Source organism: Oncorhynchus mykiss, chromosome 12, assembly GCF_013265735.2.
Source record: "Oncorhynchus mykiss isolate Arlee chromosome 12, USDA_OmykA_1.1, whole genome shotgun sequence".
In the NCBI taxonomy this organism is placed as follows: domain Eukaryota; kingdom Metazoa; phylum Chordata; class Actinopteri; order Salmoniformes; family Salmonidae; genus Oncorhynchus; species Oncorhynchus mykiss.
The window spans coordinates 16,100,513-16,124,257 of record NC_048576.1 but is presented as its reverse complement, the minus strand read 5'-3'; positions in this window follow the sequence as shown (position 1 = coordinate 16,124,257).

The window sequence follows — 23,745 nt, the reverse complement described above, 5'->3', positions numbered from 1 at the left end:
GGAGAAAGAAAGAATAGATACACGGAGAGGAGACAGAGAGGATAGAGACAAGTAGGGGAGAAAGAGAGGATAGAGACAAGGAGAGGAGACAGAGAGTATAGAGAAAAGGAGAGGAGACAGAGAGGATAGAGCAGGGATACAGAGAGGACAGAGAGGATAGAGACTAGGAAAAGAGAAAGAGAGGATAGAGACAAGAAGAGGAGAAAGAACGGATGGAGACAAGGATATGAGAAAGAGAAGATCAAGGAGAGGAGAAAGAGAGGATAGAGACAAGGAGAGGAGACAAAGATGATATAGGGAGGATACAGAGGAGAGAGAGAGGATAGAGACAAGTAGAGGAGACAGAGAAGATTAAGACAAGGAGAGGAGGCAGAGAGGATATATGGAGGATACAGAGGAGGAAGAGAGGATAGAGACAAGAAGAGGAGAAAGAAAGGATAGAGACAAGGATAGGAGAAAGAGAGGATAGAGACAAGGAGAGGAGGAAGAGAGGATAGAGACAAGAAGAGGAGAAAGAAAGGATAGAGACAAGTATAGAAGAAAGAGAGGATAGAGACAATGAGAGGAGACAGAGAGGATAGAGACAAGGAGAGGAGACAGAGATGAGAGAGACAAGGAGAGGAGAAAGAGAGGATAGAGCAGGGATACAGAGGAAACAGAGAGGATAGAGACAAGGAGAGGAGCCAGAGAGGATATAGGGAGTTTACAGAGGAGAAAGAGAGGAAAGAGACAATGAGAGGAGAAAGAGAGGATAGAGACAAGGAGAGGAGACAGATATGATAGAGACAAGGAGAGTAGAAAGAGAGGATAGAGCAGGGATACAGAGGAAAAAGAGAGGATAGAGACAAGGAGAGGAGCCAGAGAGGATATAGGGAGGATACAGAGGAGAAAAAGAAGAAAGAGACAAGGAGAGGAGAAGGAGAGGATAGAGACAAGGATAGGAGAAAGAGAGGATAGAGACAAGGTGAGGAAACAGAGAGGATAGAGACAAGGTGAGGAAACAGAGAGGATAGAGACAAGGAGAAGAGAAGGAGAGGATAGAGACAAGGAGAGGAGACAGAGACTATAGAGTAGTGATACAGAGGAGAAAGAGAGTATAGAGACAAGGAGAGGAGAAAGAGATCATAGAGACAAGGAGAGGAGCCAGAGAGGATATATGGAGGATACAGAAGAGAAAGAGAGGATAGAGACAAGAAGAGGAGAAAGAAAGGATAGAGACAAGGAGAGGAAAAAGAGAGGATAGAGACAAGGTGAGGAAACAGAGAGGATAGAGACAAGGTGAGGAAACAGAGAGGATAGAGACAAGGAAATGAGAAAGAGAGGATAGAGACAAGGAGAGGAGACAGGGTGGATAGAGACAAGGAGAGGAGAAAGAGAGGATAGAGACAAATAGAGGAGAAAGAGGGGATAGAGACAAGTAGAGGAGACAGAGAGGATAGAGACAAGTTGAGGAAACAGAGAGGATAGAGACAAGGAGGGGAGAAAGAGAAGATAGAGTCAAGGAGAGGAGGCAGAGAGGATAGAGCAGGAATACAGAGGATACAGAGAGGATACAGACAAGGAGAGGAGAAGGAGAGGATAGAGACAAGGAGAGGAGAAAGAGAGGATAGAGACAAGGATAGGAGAAAGAGAGGATAGAGAAAAGGAGAGGAGACAGAGAGGATAGAGCAGGGATACCGAGGAAACAGAGGGGATAGAGACAAGGAGAGGAGAAAGAGATGATAGAGCAGGGATACAGAGGAGACAGAGAGGATAGAGACAAGGAGAGGAGACAGAGAGGATAGAGACAAGGTGAGGAAACAGAGAGGATAGAGACAAGGAGATGAGAATGAGAGGATAGAGACAAGGAGAGGAGACAGAGAGGATAGAGCAGGGATACAGAGGATACAGAGAGGATACAGACAAGGAGAGGAGAAGGAGAGGATAGACACAAGGAGAGGAGAAAGAGAGGATAGAGACAAGGATAGGAGAAAGAAAGAATAGATACACGGAGAGGAGACAGAGAGGATAGAGACAAGTAGGGGAGAAAGAGAGGATAGAGACAAGGAGAGGAGACAGAGAGTATAGAGAAAAGGAGAGGAGACAGAGAGGATAGAGCAGGGATACAGAGAGGACAGAGAGGATAGAGACTAGGAGAAGAGAAAGAGAGGATAGAGACAAGAAGAGGAGAAAGAACGGATGGACACAAGGATATGAGAAAGAGAAGATAGAGACAAGGAGAGGAGAAAGAGAGGATAGAGACAAGGAGAGGAGAAAGAGAGGATAGAGACAAGGAGAGGAAAAAGAGAGGATAGAGACAAGGTGAGGAAATAGTGAGGATAGAGACAATGAGAGGAGAAAGAGGGGATAGAGACAAGGAGAGGAGACAGAGTGGACAGAGACAAGGAGAGGAGAAAGAGAGGATAGAGACAAGGAGAGGAGACAGAGAAGATAGAGACAAGGAGAGGAGACAGAGAGGATAGAGCAGGGATACAGAGGAAAGAGAGGATAGAGACAAGGATAGGAGAAAGAGAGGATAGAGACAAGGAGAAGAGAAAGAGAGGATAGAGCAGGGATACAGAGGAAACAGAATGGATAGAGACAAGGAGAGGAGACAGAGAGGATATAGGGAGGATACAGAGAGGAAAAAGAAGAAAGAGACAAGGACAGGAGAAAGTGAGGATAGAGACAAGGATAGGAGAAAGAGAGGATAGAGACAAGGAGAGGCGAAAGAGGGGATAGAGACAAGTAGAGGAGACAGAGAGGATAGAGACAAGGAGAGGAAACAGAGAGGATAGAGACACGGAGAGGAGAAGAGAGGATAGAGACAAGGAGAGGAGACAGAGAGGATAGAGACAAGGAGAGGAGAAAGAGAGGATAGAGACAAGGAGAGGAGACAGGGTGGATAGAGACAAGGAGAGGAGAAAGAGAGGATAGAGACAAATAGAGGAGAAAGAGGGGATAGAGACAAGGTGAGGAAACAGAGAGGATAGAGACAAGGTGAGGAAACAGAGAGGATAGAGACAAGGAGAAGAGAAGGAGAGGATAGAGACAAGGAGAGGAGACAGAGACTATAGAGTAGTGATACAGAGGAGAAAGAGAGTATAGAGACAAGGAGAGGAGAAAGAGATCATAGAGACAAGGAGAGGAGCCAGAGAGGATATATGGAGGATACAGAAGAGAAAGAGAGGATAGAGACAAGAAGAGGAGAAAGAAAGGATAGAGACAAGGAGAGGAAAAAGAGAGGATAGAGACAAGGTGAGGAAACAGAGAGGATAGAGACAAGGTGAGGAAACAGAGAGGATAGAGACAAGGAAATGAGAAAGAGAGGATAGAGACAAGGAGAGGAGACAGGGTGGATAGAGACAAGGAGAGGAGAAAGAGAGGATAGAGACAAATAGAGGAGAAAGAGGGGATAGAGACAAGTAGAGGAGACAGAGAGGATAGAGACAAGTTGAGGAAACAGAGAGGATAGAGACAAGGAGGGGAGAAAGAGAAGATAGAGTCAAGGAGAGGAGGCAGAGAGGATAGAGCAGGAATACAGAGGATACAGAGAGGATACAGACAAGGAGAGGAGAAGGAGAGGATAGAGACAAGGAGAGGAGAAAGAGAGGATAGAGACAAGGATAGGAGAAAGAGAGGATAGAGAAAAGGAGAGGAGACAGAGAGGATAGAGCAGGGATACCGAGGAAACAGAGGGGATAGAGACAAGGAGAGGAGAAAGAGATGATAGAGCAGGGATACAGAGGAGACAGAGAGGATAGAGACAAGGAGAGGAGACAGAGAGGATAGAGACAAGGTGAGGAAACAGAGAGGATAGAGACAAGGAGATGAGAATGAGAGGATAGAGACAAGGAGAGGAGACAGAGAGGATAGAGCAGGGATACAGAGGATACAGAGAGGATACAGACAAGGAGAGGAGAAGGAGAGGATAGACACAAGGAGAGGAGAAAGAGAGGATAGAGACAAGGATAGGAGAAAGAAAGAATAGATACACGGAGAGGAGACAGAGAGGATAGAGACAAGTAGGGGAGAAAGAGAGGATAGAGACAAGGAGAGGAGACAGAGAGTATAGAGAAAAGGAGAGGAGACAGAGAGGATAGAGCAGGGATACAGAGAGGACAGAGAGGATAGAGACTAGGAGAAGAGAAAGAGAGGATAGAGACAAGAAGAGGAGAAAGAACGGATGGACACAAGGATATGAGAAAGAGAAGATAGAGACAAGGAGAGGAGAAAGAGAGGATAGAGACAAGGAGAGGAGAAAGAGAGGATAGAGACAAGGAGAGGAAAAAGAGAGGATAGAGACAAGGTGAGGAAATAGTGAGGATAGAGACAATGAGAGGAGAAAGAGGGGATAGAGACAAGGAGAGGAGACAGAGTGGACAGAGACAAGGAGAGGAGAAAGAGAGGATAGAGACAAGGAGAGGAGACAGAGAAGATAGAGACAAGGAGAGGAGACAGAGAGGATAGAGCAGGGATACAGAGGAAAGAGAGGATAGAGACAAGGATAGGAGAAAGAGAGGATAGAGACAAGGAGAAGAGAAAGAGAGGATAGAGCAGGGATACAGAGGAAACAGAATGGATAGAGACAAGGAGAGGAGACAGAGAGGATATAGGGAGGATACAGAGAGGAAAAAGAAGAAAGAGACAAGGACAGGAGAAAGTGAGGATAGAGACAAGGATAGGAGAAAGAGAGGATAGAGACAAGGAGAGGCGAAAGAGGGGATAGAGACAAGTAGAGGAGACAGAGAGGATAGAGACAAGGAGAGGAAACAGAGAGGATAGAGACACGGAGAGGAGAAGAGAGGATAGAGACAAGGAGAGGAGACAGAGAGGATAGAGACAAGGAGAGGAGAAAGAGAGGATAGAGCAGGGATACATAGGAAAAAAAGTGGATAGAGACAAGGAGAGGAGCCAGAGAGGATATAGGGAGGATACAGAGGAGAAAAAGAAGAAAGAGACAAGGATAGGAGAAAGAGAGGATAGAGACAATGTTAGGAGTAAGAGAGGATAGAGACAAGGATAGGAGAAAGAGGGGATATAGACAAGTAGAGGAGACAGAGAGGATAGAGACAAGTTGAGGAAACAGAGCGGATAGAGACAAGGAGAGGAGAAGAGAGGATAGAGACAAGGAGAGGAGACAGAGAGGATAGAGCAGGGATACAGAGGAAACATATAGGATAGAGACAAGGAGAGGAGACAGAGAGGATAGAGCAGGGATACAGAGGGGAAAGAGAGGATAGAGACAAGGAGAGGAGGCAGACATTATAGAGCAGGGATACAGAGGAAACAGAGAGGATAGAGACAAGGAGAGGAGACAGAAAGGATAGAGCAGGGATAGAGAGGAGAGAGAGGATATAGACAAGGTGAGGAAACAGAGAGGATAGAGACAAGGAGAGGAGAAAGAGAGGATATAGACAAGGAGAGGAGACAGAGTGGATAGAGACAAGGAGAGGAGAAAGAGAGGATAGAGCAGGGATACAGAGGAAACAGAGAGGATAGAGGCAATGAGAGGAGAAAGAGAGGATAGAGACAAGGAGAGGGGAAAGAGGGGATAGAGACAAGGAGAGGAGACACAGAGGATAGCGACAAGGAGAGGAAACAGATTGGATAGAGACAAGAAGAGGAGAAGAGAGGATAGAGACAAGGAGAGGAGAAAGAGAGGATACAGACAAGGAGAGGAGAAAGAGAGGATAGAGACAAGGAGAGGAGACAGAGATGATAGAGCAGGGATACAGAGGAAACATAGAGGATAGAGACAAGGAGAGGATACAGAGAGGATAGAGCAGGGATACAGAGGAGAAAGAGAGGATAGAGACAAGGAGAGGAGGCAGACATGAAAGAGCAGGGATACAGAGGAAACAGAGAGGATAGAGACAAGGAGAGGAGACAGAGAGGATAGAGACAAGGAGAGGAGACAGAGAGGATAGAGAAGGGATACAGAGGAGAGTGAGGATATAGACAAGGAGAGGAGCCAGAGAGGACAGAGACTATGGGAGGAGAAAGAGAGGATAGAGACAGGGAGAGGAGACAGAGAGGATAGAGACAAGGAGAGGAGACAGAGTGGATAGAGACAAGGAGAGGAGGCAGAGAGGATAGAGGCAAGGAGAGGAGAAAGAGGGGATAGAGACAAGGAGAGGAGACAGAGGATAGAGACAAGGAGAGGAGACAGAGAGTATTGAGACAAGGAGAGGAGGCAGAGAGGACAGAGACAAGGAGAGGAGACAGAGAGTATAGAGCAGGGATACAGAGAAGACAGAGAGGATAGAGACAAGGAGAAGAGAAAGAGAGGTTAGAGACAAGGACAGGAGACAAAGAGGATAGAGACGAGGAGAGGAGACAGAGAGTATAGAGCAGGGATACAGGGGAAACAGAATGGATAGAGACAAGGAGAGGAGACAGAGATGATATAGGGAGGATACAGAGGAGACAGAGAGGATAGAGACAAGTAGAGGAGACAGAGAAGATTAAGACAAGGAGAGGAGGCAGAGAGGATATATGGAGGATACAGAGGAGGAAGAGAGGATAGAGACAAGAAGAGGAGAAAGAAAGGATAGAGACAAGGATAGGAGAAAGAGAGGATAGAGACAAGGAGAGGAGGAAGAGAGGATAGAGACAAGAAGAGGAGAAAGAAAGGATAGAGACAAGTATAGAAGAAAGAGAGGATAGAGACAATGAGAGGAGACAGAGAGGATAGAGACAAGGAGAGGAGACAGAGATGAGAGAGACAAGGAGAGGAGAAAGAGAGGATAGAGCAGGGATACAGAGGAAACAGAGAGGATAGAGACAAGGAGAGGAGCCAGAGAGGATATAGGGAGTTTACAGAGGAGAAAGAGAGGAAAGAGACAATGAGAGGAGAAAGAGAGGATAGAGACAAGGAGAGGAGACAGATATGATAGAGACAAGGAGAGTAGAAAGAGAGGATAGAGCAGGGATACAGAGGAAAAAGAGAGGATAGAGACAAGGAGAGGAGCCAGAGAGGATATAGGGAGGATACAGAGGAGAAAAAGAAGAAAGAGACAAGGAGAGGAGAAGGAGAGGATAGAGACAAGGATAGGAGAAAGAGAGGATAGAGACAAGGTGAGGAAACAGAGAGGATAGAGACAAGGTGAGGAAACAGAGAGGATAGAGACAAGGAGAAGAGAAGGAGAGGATAGAGACAAGGAGAGGAGACAGAGACTATAGAGTAGTGATACAGAGGAGAAAGAGAGTATAGAGACAAGGAGAGGAGAAAGAGATCATAGAGACAAGGAGAGGAGCCAGAGAGGATATATGGAGGATACAGAAGAGAAAGAGAGGATAGAGACAAGAAGAGGAGAAAGAAAGGATAGAGACAAGGAGAGGAAAAAGAGAGGATAGAGACAAGGTGAGGAAACAGAGAGGATAGAGACAAGGTGAGGAAACAGAGAGGATAGAGACAAGGAAATGAGAAAGAGAGGATAGAGACAAGGAGAGGAGACAGGGTGGATAGAGACAAGGAGAGGAGAAAGAGAGGATAGAGACAAATAGAGGAGAAAGAGGGGATAGAGACAAGTAGAGGAGACAGAGAGGATAGAGACAAGTTGAGGAAACAGAGAGGATAGAGACAAGGAGGGGAGAAAGAGAAGATAGAGTCAAGGAGAGGAGGCAGAGAGGATAGAGCAGGAATACAGAGGATACAGAGAGGATACAGACAAGGAGAGGAGAAGGAGAGGATAGAGACAAGGAGAGGAGAAAGAGAGGATAGAGACAAGGATAGGAGAAAGAGAGGATAGAGAAAAGGAGAGGAGACAGAGAGGATAGAGCAGGGATACCGAGGAAACAGAGGGGATAGAGACAAGGAGAGGAGAAAGAGATGATAGAGCAGGGATACAGAGGAGACAGAGAGGATAGAGACAAGGAGAGGAGACAGAGAGGATAGAGACAAGGTGAGGAAACAGAGAGGATAGAGACAAGGAGATGAGAATGAGAGGATAGAGACAAGGAGAGGAGACAGAGAGGATAGAGCAGGGATACAGAGGATACAGAGAGGATACAGACAAGGAGAGGAGAAGGAGAGGATAGACACAAGGAGAGGAGAAAGAGAGGATAGAGACAAGGATAGGAGAAAGAAAGAATAGATACACGGAGAGGAGACAGAGAGGATAGAGACAAGTAGGGGAGAAAGAGAGGATAGAGACAAGGAGAGGAGACAGAGAGTATAGAGAAAAGGAGAGGAGACAGAGAGGATAGAGCAGGGATACAGAGAGGACAGAGAGGATAGAGACTAGGAGAAGAGAAAGAGAGGATAGAGACAAGAAGAGGAGAAAGAACGGATGGACACAAGGATATGAGAAAGAGAAGATAGAGACAAGGAGAGGAGAAAGAGAGGATAGAGACAAGGAGAGGAGAAAGAGAGGATAGAGACAAGGAGAGGAAAAAGAGAGGATAGAGACAAGGTGAGGAAATAGTGAGGATAGAGACAATGAGAGGAGAAAGAGGGGATAGAGACAAGGAGAGGAGACAGAGTGGACAGAGACAAGGAGAGGAGAAAGAGAGGATAGAGACAAGGAGAGGAGACAGAGAAGATAGAGACAAGGAGAGGAGACAGAGAGGATAGAGCAGGGATACAGAGGAAAGAGAGGATAGAGACAAGGATAGGAGAAAGAGAGGATAGAGACAAGGAGAAGAGAAAGAGAGGATAGAGCAGGGATACAGAGGAAACAGAATGGATAGAGACAAGGAGAGGAGACAGAGAGGATATAGGGAGGATACAGAGAGGAAAAAGAAGAAAGAGACAAGGACAGGAGAAAGTGAGGATAGAGACAAGGATAGGAGAAAGAGAGGATAGAGACAAGGAGAGGCGAAAGAGGGGATAGAGACAAGTAGAGGAGACAGAGAGGATAGAGACAAGGAGAGGAAACAGAGAGGATAGAGACACGGAGAGGAGAAGAGAGGATAGAGACAAGGAGAGGAGACAGAGAGGATAGAGACAAGGAGAGGAGAAAGAGAGGATAGAGCAGGGATACATAGGAAAAAAAGTGGATAGAGACAAGGAGAGGAGCCAGAGAGGATATAGGGAGGATACAGAGGAGAAAAAGAAGAAAGAGACAAGGATAGGAGAAAGAGAGGATAGAGACAATGTTAGGAGTAAGAGAGGATAGAGACAAGGATAGGAGAAAGAGGGGATATAGACAAGTAGAGGAGACAGAGAGGATAGAGACAAGTTGAGGAAACAGAGCGGATAGAGACAAGGAGAGGAGAAGAGAGGATAGAGACAAGGAGAGGAGACAGAGAGGATAGAGCAGGGATACAGAGGAAACATATAGGATAGAGACAAGGAGAGGAGACAGAGAGGATAGAGCAGGGATACAGAGGGGAAAGAGAGGATAGAGACAAGGAGAGGAGGCAGACATTATAGAGCAGGGATACAGAGGAAACAGAGAGGATAGAGACAAGGAGAGGAGACAGAAAGGATAGAGCAGGGATATAGAGGAGAGAGAGGATATAGACAAGGTGAGGAAACAGAGAGGATAGAGACAAGGAGAGGAGAAAGAGAGGATATAGACAAGGAGAGGAGACAGAGTGGATAGAGACAAGGAGAGGAGAAAGAGAGGATAGAGCAGGGATACAGAGGAAACAGAGAGGATAGAGGCAATGAGAGGAGAAAGAGAGGATAGAGACAAGGAGAGGGGAAAGAGGGGATAGAGACAAGGAGAGGAGACACAGAGGATAGCGACAAGGAGAGGAAACAGATTGGATAGAGACAAGAAGAGGAGAAGAGAGGATAGAGACAAGGAGAGGAGAAAGAGAGGATACAGACAAGGAGAGGAGAAAGAGAGGATAGAGACAAGGAGAGGAGACAGAGATGATAGAGCAGGGATACAGAGGAAACATAGAGGATAGAGACAAGGAGAGGATACAGAGAGGATAGAGCAGGGATACAGAGGAGAAAGAGAGGATAGAGACAAGGAGAGGAGGCAGACATGAAAGAGCAGGGATACAGAGGAAACAGAGAGGATAGAGACAAGGAGAGGAGACAGAGAGGATAGAGACAAGGAGAGGAGACAGAGAGGATAGAGAAGGGATACAGAGGAGAGTGAGGATATAGACAAGGAGAGGAGCCAGAGAGGACAGAGACTATGGGAGGAGAAAGAGAGGATAGAGACAGGGAGAGGAGACAGAGAAGATAGAGACAAGGAGAGGAGACAGAGTGGATAGAGACAAGGAGAGGAGGCAGAGAGGATAGAGGCAAGGAGAGGAGAAAGAGGGGATAGAGACAAGGAGAGGAGACAGAGGATAGAGACAAGGAGAGGAGACAGAGAGTATTGAGACAAGGAGAGGAGGCAGAGAGGACAGAGACAAGGAGAGGAGACAGAGAGTATAGAGCAGGGATACAGAGAAGACAGAGAGGATAGAGACAAGGAGAAGAGAAAGAGAGGTTAGAGACAAGGACAGGAGACAAAGAGGATAGAGACGAGGAGAGGAGACAGAGAGTATAGAGCAGGGATACAGGGGAAACAGAATGGATAGAGACAAGGAGAGGAGACAGAGATGATATAGGGAGGATACAGAGGAGACAGAGAGGATAGAGACAAGTAGAGGAGACAGAGAAGATTAAGACAAGGAGAGGAGGCAGAGAGGATATATGGAGGATACAGAGGAGGAAGAGAGGATAGAGACAAGAAGAGGAGAAAGAAAGGATAGAGACAAGGATAGGAGAAAGAGAGGATAGAGACAAGGAGAGGAGGAAGAGAGGATAGAGACAAGATGAGGAGAAAGAAAAGATAGAGACAAGTATAGAAGAAAGAGAGGATAGAGACAAGGAGAGGAGACAGAGAGGATAGAGACAAGGAGAGGAGACAGAGATGATAGAGACAAGGATAGGAGAAAGAGAGGATAGAGCAGGGATACAGCGGAAACAGAGAGGATAGAGACAAGGAGAGGAGCCAGAGAGGATATAGGGAGTTTACAGAGGAGAAAGAGAGGAAAGAGACAATGAGAGGAGAAAGAGAGGATAGAGACAAGGAGAGGAGACAGATATGATAGAGACAAGGAGAGGAGAAAGAGAGGATAGAGCAGGGATACAGAGGAAAAAGAGAGGATAGAGACAAGGAGAGGAGCCAGAGAGGATATAGGGAGGATACAGAGGAGAAAAAGAAGAAAGAGACAAGGAGAGGAGAAGGAGAGGATAGAGACAAGGAGAGGAGAAAGAGAGGATAGAGACAAGGAGAGGAGGCAGAGATGATAGAGCAGGGATACAGAAGAAACAGAGAGGATACAGACAAGGAGAAGAGAAGGAGAGGATAGAGACAAGGAGAGGAGACAGAGACTATAGAGTAGTGATACAGAGGAGAAAGAGAGTATAGAGACAAGGAGAGGAGAAAGAGATCATAGAGACAAGGAGAGGAGCCAGAGAGGATATATGGAGGATACAGAGAGAAAGAGAGGATAGAGACAAGAAATGGAGAAAGAAAGGATAGAGACAAGGAGAGGAAAAAGAGAGGATAGAGACAAGGTGAGGAAACAGAGAGGATAGAGACAAGGTGAGGAAACAGAGAGGATAGAGACAAGGAAATGAGAAAGAGAGGATAGAGACAAGGAGAGGAGACAGGGTGGATAGAGACAAGGAGAGGAGAAAGAGAGGATAGAGACAATGAGAGGAGACAGAGAGGATATAGGGAGTTTACAGAGGAGAAAGAGAGGAAAGAGACAAGGAGAGGAGAAAGAGAGGATAGAGACAAGGAGAGGAGAAAGAGAGGATAGAGACAAGGAGAGGAAAAAGAGAGGATAGAGACAAGGTGAGGAAACAGAGAGGATAGAGACAAGGAGAGGAGTAAGAGAGGATAGAGCAGGGATACAGAGGAAACAGAGAGGATAGAGCCAAGGAGAGGAGACAGAGAGGATAGAGCAGGGATACAAGGGAAACAGAGTGGATAGAGACAAGGAGAAGAGCCAGAGAGGATATAGGGAGTTTACAGAGGAGAAAGAGAGGAAAGAGACAAGGAGAGGAGAAAGAGAGGATAGAGACAAGGAGAGGAGAAAGAGAGGATATAGCAGGGATACAGAGGAAACAGAGAGGATAGAGACAAGGAGAGGAGCCAGAGAGAATATAGGGAGGATACAGAGGAGAAAAAGACGAAAGAGACAAGGAGAGGAGAAAGAGAGGATAGAGACAAGGATAGGAGAAAGAGAGGATAGAGACAAGGAGAGGAGAAAGAGGGGATAGAGACAAGGAGAGGAGACAGAGAGGATAGAGACAAGGAGAGGAAACAGAGAGGATAGAGACAAGGAGAGGAGAAGAGAGGATAGAGACAAGGAGAGGAGAAAGAGAGGATAGAAACAAGGAGAGGAGAAAGCGAGGATAGAGTCAAGGAGAGGAGACAGAGAGGATAGAGCAGGGATACATAGGAAACATAGAGGATAGAGACAAGGAGAGGAGACAGAGAGGATAGAGCAGGGATACAGAGGAGACAGAGAGGATAGAGACAAGGAGAGGAGTTAGACATGATAGAGCAGGGATACAGAGGAAACAGAGAGGATAGAGACAAGGAGAGGAGACAGAGAGGATATAGACAAGGAGCGGAGACAGAGAGGATAGAGACAAGGAGAGGAGACAGAGAGGATAGAGCAGGGATTCAGAGGAGAGAGAGGATAGAGACAAGGAGAGGAGACAGAGAGGATAGAGACAAGGAGAGGAGACAGAGAGGATCGAGCAGGGATACAGAGAAGAGCGAGGACATAGACAAGGAGAGGAGGCAGAGAGGATAGAGACAAGGGGAGGAGAAAGAGAGGATAGAGACAAGGAGAGGAGACAGAGAGGATAGAGACAAGGAGAGGAGACAGAGACTATAGAGTAGTGATACAGAGGAGAAAGAGAGTATAGAGACAAGGAGAGGAGAAAGAGAGGATAGAGACAAGGAGAGGAGGCAGAGATGATAGAGACAAGGGGAGGAGAAAGAGAGGATAGAGACAAGGAGAGGAGAAAGAGAGGATAGAGCAGGGATACAGAGGAAACAGAGAGGATAGAGACAAGGAGAGGAGAAAGAGAGGATAGAGACAAGGAGAAGAGACAGAGAGGATAGAGACAAGGAGAGGAGACAGAGACTATAGAGTAGTGATACAGAGGAGAAAGAGAGTATAGAGGCAAGGAGAGGAGAAAGAGATCATAGAGACAAGGAGAGGAGCCAGAGAGGATATATGGAGGATACAGAAGAGAAAGAGAGGATAGAGACAAGAAGAGGAGAAAGAAAGGATAGAGACAAGGAGAGGAAAAAGAGAGGATAGAGACAAGGTGAGGAAACAGAGAGGATAGAGACAAGGTGAGGAAACAGAGAGGATAGAGACAAGGAAATGAGAAAGAGAGGATAGAGACAAGGAGAGGAGACAGGGTGGATAGAGACAAGGAGAGGAGAAAGAGAGGATAGAGACAATGAGAGGAGACAGAGAGGATATAGGGAGTTTACAGAGGAGAAAGAGAGGAAAGAGACAAGGAGAGGAGAAAGAGAGGATAGAGACAAGGAGAGGAGAAAGAGAGGATAGAGACAAGGAGAGGAAAAAGAGAGGATAGAGACAAGGTGAGGAAACAGAGAGGATAGAGACAAGGAGAGGAGTAAGAGAGGATAGAGCAGGGATACAGAGGAAACAGAGAGGATAGAGCCAAGGAGAGGAGACAGAGAGGATAGAGCAGGGATACAGAGGAAACAGAGTGGATAGAGACAAGGAGAAGAGCCAGAGAGGATATAGGGAGTTTACAGAGGAGAAAGAGAGGAAAGAGACAAGGAGAGGAGAAAGAGAGGATAGAGACAAGGAGAGGAGACAGAGATGATAGAGACAAGGAGAGGAGAAAGAGAGGATAGAGCAGGGATACAGAGGAAACAGAGAGGATAGAGACAAGGAGAGGAGCCAGAGAGAATATAGGGAGGATACAGAGGAGACAGAGAGGATAGAGACAAGGAGAGGAGTTAGACATGATAGAGCAGGGATACAGAGGAAACAGATGGGGGATAGAGACAAGGAGAGGAGACAGAGAGGATATAGACAAGGAGCGGAGACAGAGAGGATAGAGACAAGGAGAGGAGACAGAGAGGATATATGGAGGATACAGAAGAGAAAGAGAGGATAGAGACAAGAAGAGGAGAAAGAAAGGATAGAGACAAGGAGAGGAAAAAGAGAGGATAGAGACAAGGTGAGGAAACAGAGAGGATAGAGACAAGGTGAGGAAACAGAGAGGATAGAGACAAGGAAATGAGAAAGAGAGGATAGAGACAAGGAGAGGGGACAGGGTGGATAGAGACAAGGAGAGGAGAAAGAGAGGATAGAGACAATGAGAGGAGACAGAGAGGATATAGGGAGTTTACAGAGGAGAAAGAGAGGAAAGAGACAAGGAGAGGAGAAAGAGAGGATAGAGACAAGGAGAGGAGAAAGAGAGGATAGAGACAAGGAGAGGAAAAAGAGAGGATAGAGACAAGGTGAGGAAACAGAGGGGATAGAGACAAGGAGAGGAGTAGGAGAGGATAGAGCAGGGATACAGAGGAAACAGAGAGGATAGAGCCAAGGAGAGGAGACAGAGAGGATAGAGCAGGGATACAGAGGAAACAGAGTGGATAGAGACAAGGAGAAGAGCCAGAGAGGATATAGGGAGTTTACAGAGGAGAAAGAGAGGAAAGAGACAAGGAGAGGAGAAAGAGAGGATAGAGACAAGGAGAGGAGACAGAGATGATAGAGACAAGGAGAGGAGAAAGAGAGGATAGAGCAGGGATACAGAGGAAACAGAGAGGATAGAGACAAGGAGAGGAGCCAGAGAGAATATAGGGAGGATACAGAGGAGACAGAGAGGATAGAGACAAGGAGAGGAGTTAGACATGATAGAGCAGGGATACAGAGGAAACAGAGAGGATAGAGACAAGGAGAGGAGACAGAGAGGATATAGACAAGGAGCGGAGACAGAGAGGATAGAGACAAGGAGAGGAGACAGAGAGGATATATGGAGGATACAGAAGAGAAAGAGAGGATAGAGACAAGAAGAGGAGAAAGAAAGGATAGAGACAAGGAGAGGAAAAAGAGAGGATAGAGACAAGGTGAGGAAACAGAGAGGATAGAGACAAGGTGAGGAAACAGAGAGGATAGAGACAAGGAAATGAGAAAGAGAGGATAGAGACAAGGAGAGGGGACAGGGTGGATAGAGACAAGGAGAGGAGAAAGAGAGGATAGAGACAATGAGAGGAGACAGAGAGGATATAGGGAGTTTACAGAGGAGAAAGAGAGGAAAGAGACAAGGAGAGGAGAAAGAGAGGATAGAGACAAGGAGAGGAGAAAGAGAGGATAGAGACAAGGAGAGGAAAAAGAGAGGATAGAGACAAGGTGAGGAAACAGAGGGGATAGAGACAAGGAGAGGAGTAGGAGAGGATAGAGCAGGGATACAGAGGAAACAGAGAGGATAGAGCCAAGGAGAGGAGACAGAGAGGATAGAGCAGGGATACAGAGGAAACAGAGTGGATAGAGACAAGGAGAAGAGCCAGAGAGGATATAGGGAGTTTACAGAGGAGAAAGAGAGGAAAGAGACAAGGAGAGGAGAAAGAGAGGATAGAGACAAGGAGAGGAGACAGAGATGATAGAGACAAGGAGAGGAGAAAGAGAGGATAGAGCAGGGATACAGAGGAAACAGAGAGGATAGAGACAAGGAGAGGAGCCAGAGAGAATATAGGGAGGATACAGAGGAGACAGAGAGGATAGAGACAAGGAGAGGAGTTAGACATGATAGTGCAGGGATACAGAGGAAACAGAGAGGATAGAGACAAGGAGAGGAGACAGAGAGGATATAGACAAGGAGCGGAGACAGAGAGGATAGAGACAAGGAGAGGAGACAGAGAGGATAGAGACAAGGAGAGGAGAAGAGCGGATAGAGACAAGGAGAGGAGACAGAGAGGATAGAGACAAGGAGAGGAGAAAGAGAGGATAGAGTCAAGGAGAGGAGACAGAGAGGATAGAGCAGGGATACATAGGAAACATAGAGGATAGAGACAAGGAGAGGAGACAGAGAGGATAGAGCAGGGATACAGAGGAGACAGAGAGGATAGAGACAAGGAGAGGAGTTAGACATGATAGAGACAAGGATAGGAGATAGAAAGAATAGAGACAAGGAGAGGAGACAGAGAGGATATAGACAAGGAGCGGAGACAGAGAGGATAGAGACAAGGAGAGGAGACAGAGAGGATAGAGCAAGGATACAGAGGAGAGAGAGGACATAGACAAGGAGAGGAGGCAGAGAGGATAGAGACAAGGGGAGGAGAAAGAGAGGATAGAGACAAGGAGAGGAGACAGAGAAGATAGAGACAAGGAGAGGAGAAAGAGAGGATAGAGCAGGGATACAGAGGAAACAGAGAGGATAGAGACAAGGAGAGGAGAAAGAGAGGATAGAGACAAGGAGAGGAGACAGAGAGGATAGAGACAAGGAGAGGAGACAGAGAGGATAGAGACAGGGAGAGGAGACAGAGAGGATAGATACAAGGAGAGGAGGCAGAGAGGATAGAGACAAGGAGAGGAGACAGAGAGGATAAATACAAGGAGAGGAGGCAGAGAGGATAGAGACAAGGAGAGGAGACAGAGAGGATAGAGACAAGGAGAGGAGACAGAGAGGATAGATACAAGGAGAGGAGGCAGAGAGGATAGAGACAAGGAGAGGAGGCAGAGAGGATAGAGACAAGGAGAGGAAAAGGGAAATAGGGAAGAGGAGTAGTATGAGATATAGGTGTGTGGGGGCATGTCTAACTCCTTTGTTATCCATTCATCTATCTTATCTCCGACCTCTCTGCTCTTCTCCCTCACCCACATCCCTGTCTGTCAGTCAGCCTGTTTCTCTCTCCTCTGGCCCGCTTTCTGTCTCCTTCTCTCAAAGCAGTCTTTTCAAAGTGAGGATGGGAAGAGGACAGCTGTTTCAGATGACAGCGATGGCTGTTAAACGCAATCTGTTTCCCTACCCACTGGCCCATTCAGTCAGTGACACACACACACACACACACACACACACACACACACACACACACACACACACACACACACACACACACACACACACACACACACACACACACACACACACACACACACACACACGTCAGTGAGGCCACAATGTAATGCGGTGGCATTAGTATTGAAGCTCACACACATGTTAGAGTAAGGGAAAGGCCCAACGCTCTTACCACTAGGTTGCCTACACTGTACATGTGTGAAACCTAGCACAAGAACAAACACACACATACTGAAACACATTTCATTATATGTGAGTGGAAATGTGTGTGTGCGTGTGTGCGTGCGTGTGTGTGTGTGTCCACTCTAATGTCTATTAGTCAGCTGTAGCGGTAATCAGCACTAATTTCACTGAGAGATGGGAGAGAGAGGGAAAGAGAGTAAGAGGGATGAGGGAGAGAGAGAGAGGAGAGAGGGATGGAGGGAGAGAGGGATGAGGGAGAGAGGAGAGAGGGATGGAGGGAGAGAGAGAGGGATGGAGGGAGAGGAAAGAGGGATGGAGGGAGAGAGACAGAGGGATGGAGGGAGATAGAGAGGGATGGGGGATGGAGGGAGAGAGAGGGATGAGGGAGAGAGAGAGTGGGATGGAGGGAGAGAGGGATGGAGGGAGAGAGAGCGGGATGGAGGGAGAGAGAGAGCGGGATGGAGGGAGAGAGAGGGATGAGGGAGAGAGAGAGGGGGATGGAGTGAGAGAGAGGGATGGAGAGAGAGAGAGCGGGATGGAGGGAGAAAGAGAGCAGGATGAAGGGAGAGAGAGAGAGGGATGGAGGGGAAAGAGGGATGAGGGAGAGAGGGATGAGGGAGAGAGAGGGATGAGGGAGAGGGTTGGAAGGGAAAGAGGGATGGATGGAGAGAGAGAGAGGGATGAGGGAGAGAGAGGGATGGAGGGGGAGATAGAGAGGAATGGAGGGAGAGAGAGAGAGGGATGGAGGGAGAGAGATGGATGAGGGAGAGAGAGGGATGATGGAGGGAGAGTGAAAGGGATGGAGTGAGAGAGCGGGATGGAGGGAGAGAGAGAGAGAGGGATGGAGGGAGAGAGAGAGATGGATGAGGGAGAGAGAGGGATGATGGAGGGAGAGTGAAAGGGATGGAGTGAGAGAGCGGGATGGAGGGAGAGAGAGAGGGATGGAGGAAGAGAGAGAGAGGGCTGGAGGGAGAGGGAAGGAGAAGATGGGATGGAAAAAGAAGTGTGATAGGAATAGTAAGATATCTCAGGTACCAGGGACTAGTGTGTGTGTGTGTGTGGTATTTCAGGCCTTCACTCTCCTCTGACAGAAGGAGATTAACACAGGCTTGAGCCAGTGACCACATGATTTATCAACATGGATTTCACCTCCCCAACACACTCACAAACACACACACAGACACAAGCAAGCAGGCACCTGCGCACACACAGACACAAAGGCAAGAAGGCACGAAGCCACATTAATGATGAAGAGAGTTTCATCACCCTGTAGTGTTTGTTCTTCACTGGTTGCCCTTTTCTCGTGGCAACAGGTCACAAATATTGCTACTGTGATGGCACACTGTGGAATTTCACCCAGTAGATATGGGAGTTTAGCAAAATTGGATTTGTTTTCGAATTCTTTGTGGATCTGTGTAATCTGAGGGAAATATGTCTCTCTAATATGGTCATACATTGGGCAGGAGGTTAGGAAGTGCAGCTCAGTTTCCACCTCATTTTGTGGGCAGTGAGCACATAGCCTGTCTTCTCTTGAGAGCCATGTCTGCCTACGGCGGCCTTTCTCAATAGCAAGGCTATGCTCACTGAGTCTGTACATAGTCAAACCTTTCCTTAATTTTGGGTCAGTCACAGTGGTCAGGTATTCTGCCGCTGTGTACTCTCTGTGTAGGGCCAAATAGCATTCTAGTTTGCTCTGTTTTTTTGTTAATTCTTTCCAATGTGTCAAGTAATTATCTTTTTGTTTTCTCATGATTTGGTTGGGTCTAATTGTGTCTCTATCTATCAGTCTGTCTCCCAGTCCATCTCTCTATCTATCAGTCTGTCTCCCAGTCCATCTCTCTATCTATCAGTCTGTCTCCCAGTCCATCTCTCTATCAGTCTGTCTCCCAGTCCATCTAAATTCAATTCAATTCAATTCAAGGGCTTTATTGGCATGGGAAACATGTGTTAACATTGTCAAAGCAAGTGAGGTAGATAATATATAAAGTGAAAATATAAAGTGAAATAAACAAAAAAAAATAACAGTAAACATCACACATACAGAAGTTTCAAAACAATAAAGACATTACAAATGTCATATTATATATACAGTGCCTTGCGAAAGTATTCGGCCCCCTTGAACTTTGCGACCTTTTGCCACATTTCAGGCTTCAAACATAAAGATATAAAACTGTATTTTTTTGTGAAGAATCAACAACAAGTGGGACACAATCATGAAGTGGAACGACATTTATTGGATATTTCAAACTTTTTTAACAAATCAAAAACTGAAAAATTGGGCGTGCAAAATTATTCAGCCCCTTTACTTTCAGTGCAGCAAACTCTCTCCAGAAGTTCAGTGAGGATCTCTGAATGATCCAATGTTGACCTAAATGACTAATGATGATAAATACAATCCACCTGTGTGTAATCAAGTCTCCGTATAAATGCACCTGCACTGTGATAGTCTCAGAGTTCCGTTAAAAGCGCAGAGAGCATCATGAAGAACAAGGAACACACCAGGCAGGTCCGAGATACTGTTGTGAAGAAGTTTAAAGCCGGATTTGGATACAAAAAGATTTCCCAAGCTTTAAACATCCCAAGGAGCACTGTGCAAGCAATAATATTGAAATGGAAGGAGTATCAGACCACTGCAAATCTACCAAGACCTGGCCGTCCCTCTAAACCTTCAGCTCATACAAGGAGAAGACTGATCAGAGATGCAGCCAAGAGGCCCATGATCACTCTGGATGAACTGCAGAGATCTACAGCTGAGGTGGGAGACTCTGTCCATAGGACAACAATCAGTCGTATATTGCACAAATCTGGCCTTTATGGAAGAGTGGCAAGAAGAAAGCCATTTCTTAAAGATATCCATAAAAAGTGTTGTTTAAAGTTTGCCACAAGCCACCTGGGAGACACACCAAACATGTGGAAGAAGGTGCTCTGGTCAGATGAAACCAAAATTGAACTTTTTGGCAACAATGCAAAACGTTATGTTTGGCGTAAAAGCAACACAGCTGAACACACCATCCCCACTGTCAAACATGGTGGTGGCAGCATCATGGTTTGGGCCTGCTTTTCTTCAGCAGGGACAGGGAAGATGGTTAAAATTGATGGGAAGATGGATGGAGCCAAATACAGGACCATTCTGGAAGAAAACCTGATGGAGTCTGCAAAAGACCTGAGACTGGGACGGAGATTTGTCTTCCAACAAGACAATGATCCAAAACATAAAGCAAAATCTACAATGGAATGATTCAAAAATAAACATATCCAGGTGTTAGAATGGCCAAGTCAAAGTCCAGACCTGAATCCAATCGAGAATCTGTGGAAAGAACTGAAAACTGCTGTTCACAAATGCTCTCCATCCAACCTCACTGAGCTCGAGCTGTTTTGGAAGGAGGAATGGGAAAAAATTTCAGTCTCTCGATGTGCAAAACTGATAGAGACATACCCCAAGCGGCTTACAGCTGTAATCGCAGCAAAAGGTGGCGCTACAAAGTATTAACTTAAGGGGGCTGAATAATTTTGCACGCCCAATTTTTCAGTTTTTGATTTGTTAAAAAAGTTTGAAATATCCAATAAATGTCATTCCACTTCATGATTGTGTCCCACTTGTTGTTGATTCTTCACAAAAAAATACAGTTTTATATCTTTATGTTTGAAGCCTGAAATGTGGCAAAGGACGCAAAGTTCAAGGGGGCCGAATACTTTCGCAAGGCACTGTATATATACAGTGTTTTAACAATGTACAAATGGTAAAGGACACAAGATAAAATAAATAAGCATAAATATGGGTTGTATTTACAATGGTGTGTGTTCTTCACTGGTTGCCCTTTTCTCGTGGCAACAGGTCACAAATCTTGCTGCTGTGATGGCACACTGTGGAATTTCACCCAGTAGATATGGGAGTTTTTCAAAATTGGATTTGTTTTCTAATTCTTTGTGGATCTGTGTAATCTGAGGGAAATATGTCTCACTAATATGGTCATACATTGGGCAGGAGGTTAGGAAGTGCAGCTCAGTTTCCACCTCATTTTGTGGGCAGTGAGCACATAGCCTGTCTTCTCTTGAGAGCCATGTCTGCCTACGGCGGCCTTTCTCAATAGCAAGGCTATGCTCACTGAGTCTGTACATAGTCAAAGCTTTCCTTAATTTTGGGTCAGTCACAGTGGTCAGGTATTCTGCCGCTGTGTACTCTCTGTGTAGGGCCAAATAGCATTCTAGTTTGCTCTGTTTTTTTGTTAATTCTTTCCAATGTGTTAAGTAATTATCTTTTTTTTTTTGTTTTCTCATGATTTGGTTGGGTCTAATTGTGCTGTTGTCCTGGGGCTCTGTAGGGTGTGTTTGTGTTTGTGAACAGAGCCCCAGGACCAGCTTGCTTAGGGGACTCTTCTCCAGGTTCATCTCTCTGTAGGTGATGGCTTTGTTATGGAAGGTTTGGGAATCGCTTCCTTTTAGGTGGTTGTAGAATTTAACGGCTCTTTTCTGGATTTTGATAATTAGTGGGTATCGGCCTAATTCTGCTCTGCATGCATTATTTGGTGTTCTACGTTGTGCACGGAGGATATTTTTGCAGAATTCTGCGTGCAGAGTCTCAATTTGGTGTTTGTCCCATTTTGTGAAGTCTTGGTTGGTGAGCGGACCCCAGACCTCACAACCATAAAGGGCAATGGGCTCTATGACTGATTCAAGTATTTTTAGCCAAATCCTAATTGGTATGTTGAAATTTATGTTTATTTTGATGGCATAGAATGCCCTTCTTGCCTTGTCTCTCAGATCGTTCACATCTTTGTGGAAGTTACCTGTGGCGCTGATGTTTAGGCCAAGGTATGTATCGTTTTTTGTGTGCTCTAGGGCAAGTGTCTAGATGGAATTTGTATTTGTGGTCCTGGTGACTGGACCTTTTTTGGAACACCATTATTTTGGTCTTACTGAGATTTACTGTCAGGGCCCAGGTCTGACAGAATCTGTGCATAAGATCTAGGTGCTGCTGTAGGCCCTCCTTTGTTGGTGACAGAAGCACCAGATCATCAGCAAACAGCAGACATTTGACTTCGGATTCTAGTAGGGTGAGGCCGGGTGCTGCAGACTTTTCTAGTCGTTCGTTGATTCGTTGATATATATGTTGAAGAGGGTGGGGCTTAAGCTGCATCCCTGTCTAACCCCACGACCCTGTGTGAAGAAATTTGTATGTTTTTTGCCAATTTTAACCGCACACTTGTTGTTTGTGTACATGGATTTTATAATGTCGTATGTTTTACCCCCAACACCACTTTCCATCGGTTTGTATAGCAGACCCTCATGCCAAATTGAGTCAAAGTCTTTTTTGAAATCAACAAAGCATGAGAAGACTTTGCCTTTGTTTTGGTTTGTTTGGTTGTCAATTAGGGTGTGCAGGGTGAATACATGGTCTGTTGTACGGTATTTTGGTAAAAAGCCAATTTGACATTTGCTCAGTACATTGTTTTCATTGAGGAAATGTTAATGATAATGCAGAGGATTTTCCCAAGGTTACTGTTGACGCATATTCCACAGTAGTTATTGGGGTCAAATTTGTCTCCACTTTTGTGGATTGTGGTGATCAGTCCTTGGTTCCAAATATTGGGGAAGATGCCAGAGCTAAGGATGATGTTCAAGAGTTTTAGTATAGCCAGTTGGAATTTGTTGTCTGTATATTTGATCATTTCATTGAGGATACCATCAACACCACAGGCCTTTTTGGGTTGGAGGGTTTTATTTTGTCCTGTAACTCAACTGATTTTGCTGTGGTCTGATAGGGGTGTCAGTGGGCTGACTGTGAACGCTCTGAGAGGCTCTGGGTTGAGGTCAGTGATAAAGTAGTCTACAGTACTACTGCCAAGAGATGAGCTATAGGGGTACCTACCATAGGAGTCCCCTCGAAGCCTACCGTTGACTATGTACATACCCAGCGTGCGACAGAGCTGCAGGAGTTGTGACCCGTTTTTGTTGGTTATGTTGTCATAGTTGTGCCTAGGGGGGCATATGTGGGAGGGAATGCTGTCACCTGCAGGCAGGTGTTTGTCCCCCTGTGTGCTGATGGTGTCAGGTTCTTGTCCGGTTCTGGCATTTAGGTCGCCACAGACTAGTACATGTCCCTGGGCCTGGAAATAATTGATTTCCCCCTCCAGGATGGAGAAGCTGTCTTCATTAAAGTATGGGGATTCTAGAGAGGGAATATAGGTAGCACACAAGAGGACATGTTTCTCTGTTAAGATAATTTCCTTTTGAATTTCTAGCCAAATGTAAAATGTTCCTGTTTTGATTAATTTAATGGAGTGAGTTAGGTCTGGTCTATACCAAATTAGCATACCCCCTGAGTCCCTTCCCTGTTTCACATCTGGTAGTTTGGTGGATGGGACTACCAGCTCTCTGTAACCTAGAGGGCAACCAGTGGGTTCGTCTCCTCTATACCAGGTTTCTTGCAGGATGACAATGTCTGTATTACAGATTTCTTTGGTGAAGTCCGGGTTCCTGCTGTTTAGGCCAAAGGCAGATGACCTCAGGCCTTGGATATTCCAGGATGATATAGTGAAGGCATTTTGTTACTATCCTTTTTGTTACTATCTCTCTCTCTCTCTCTCTCTCTCTCT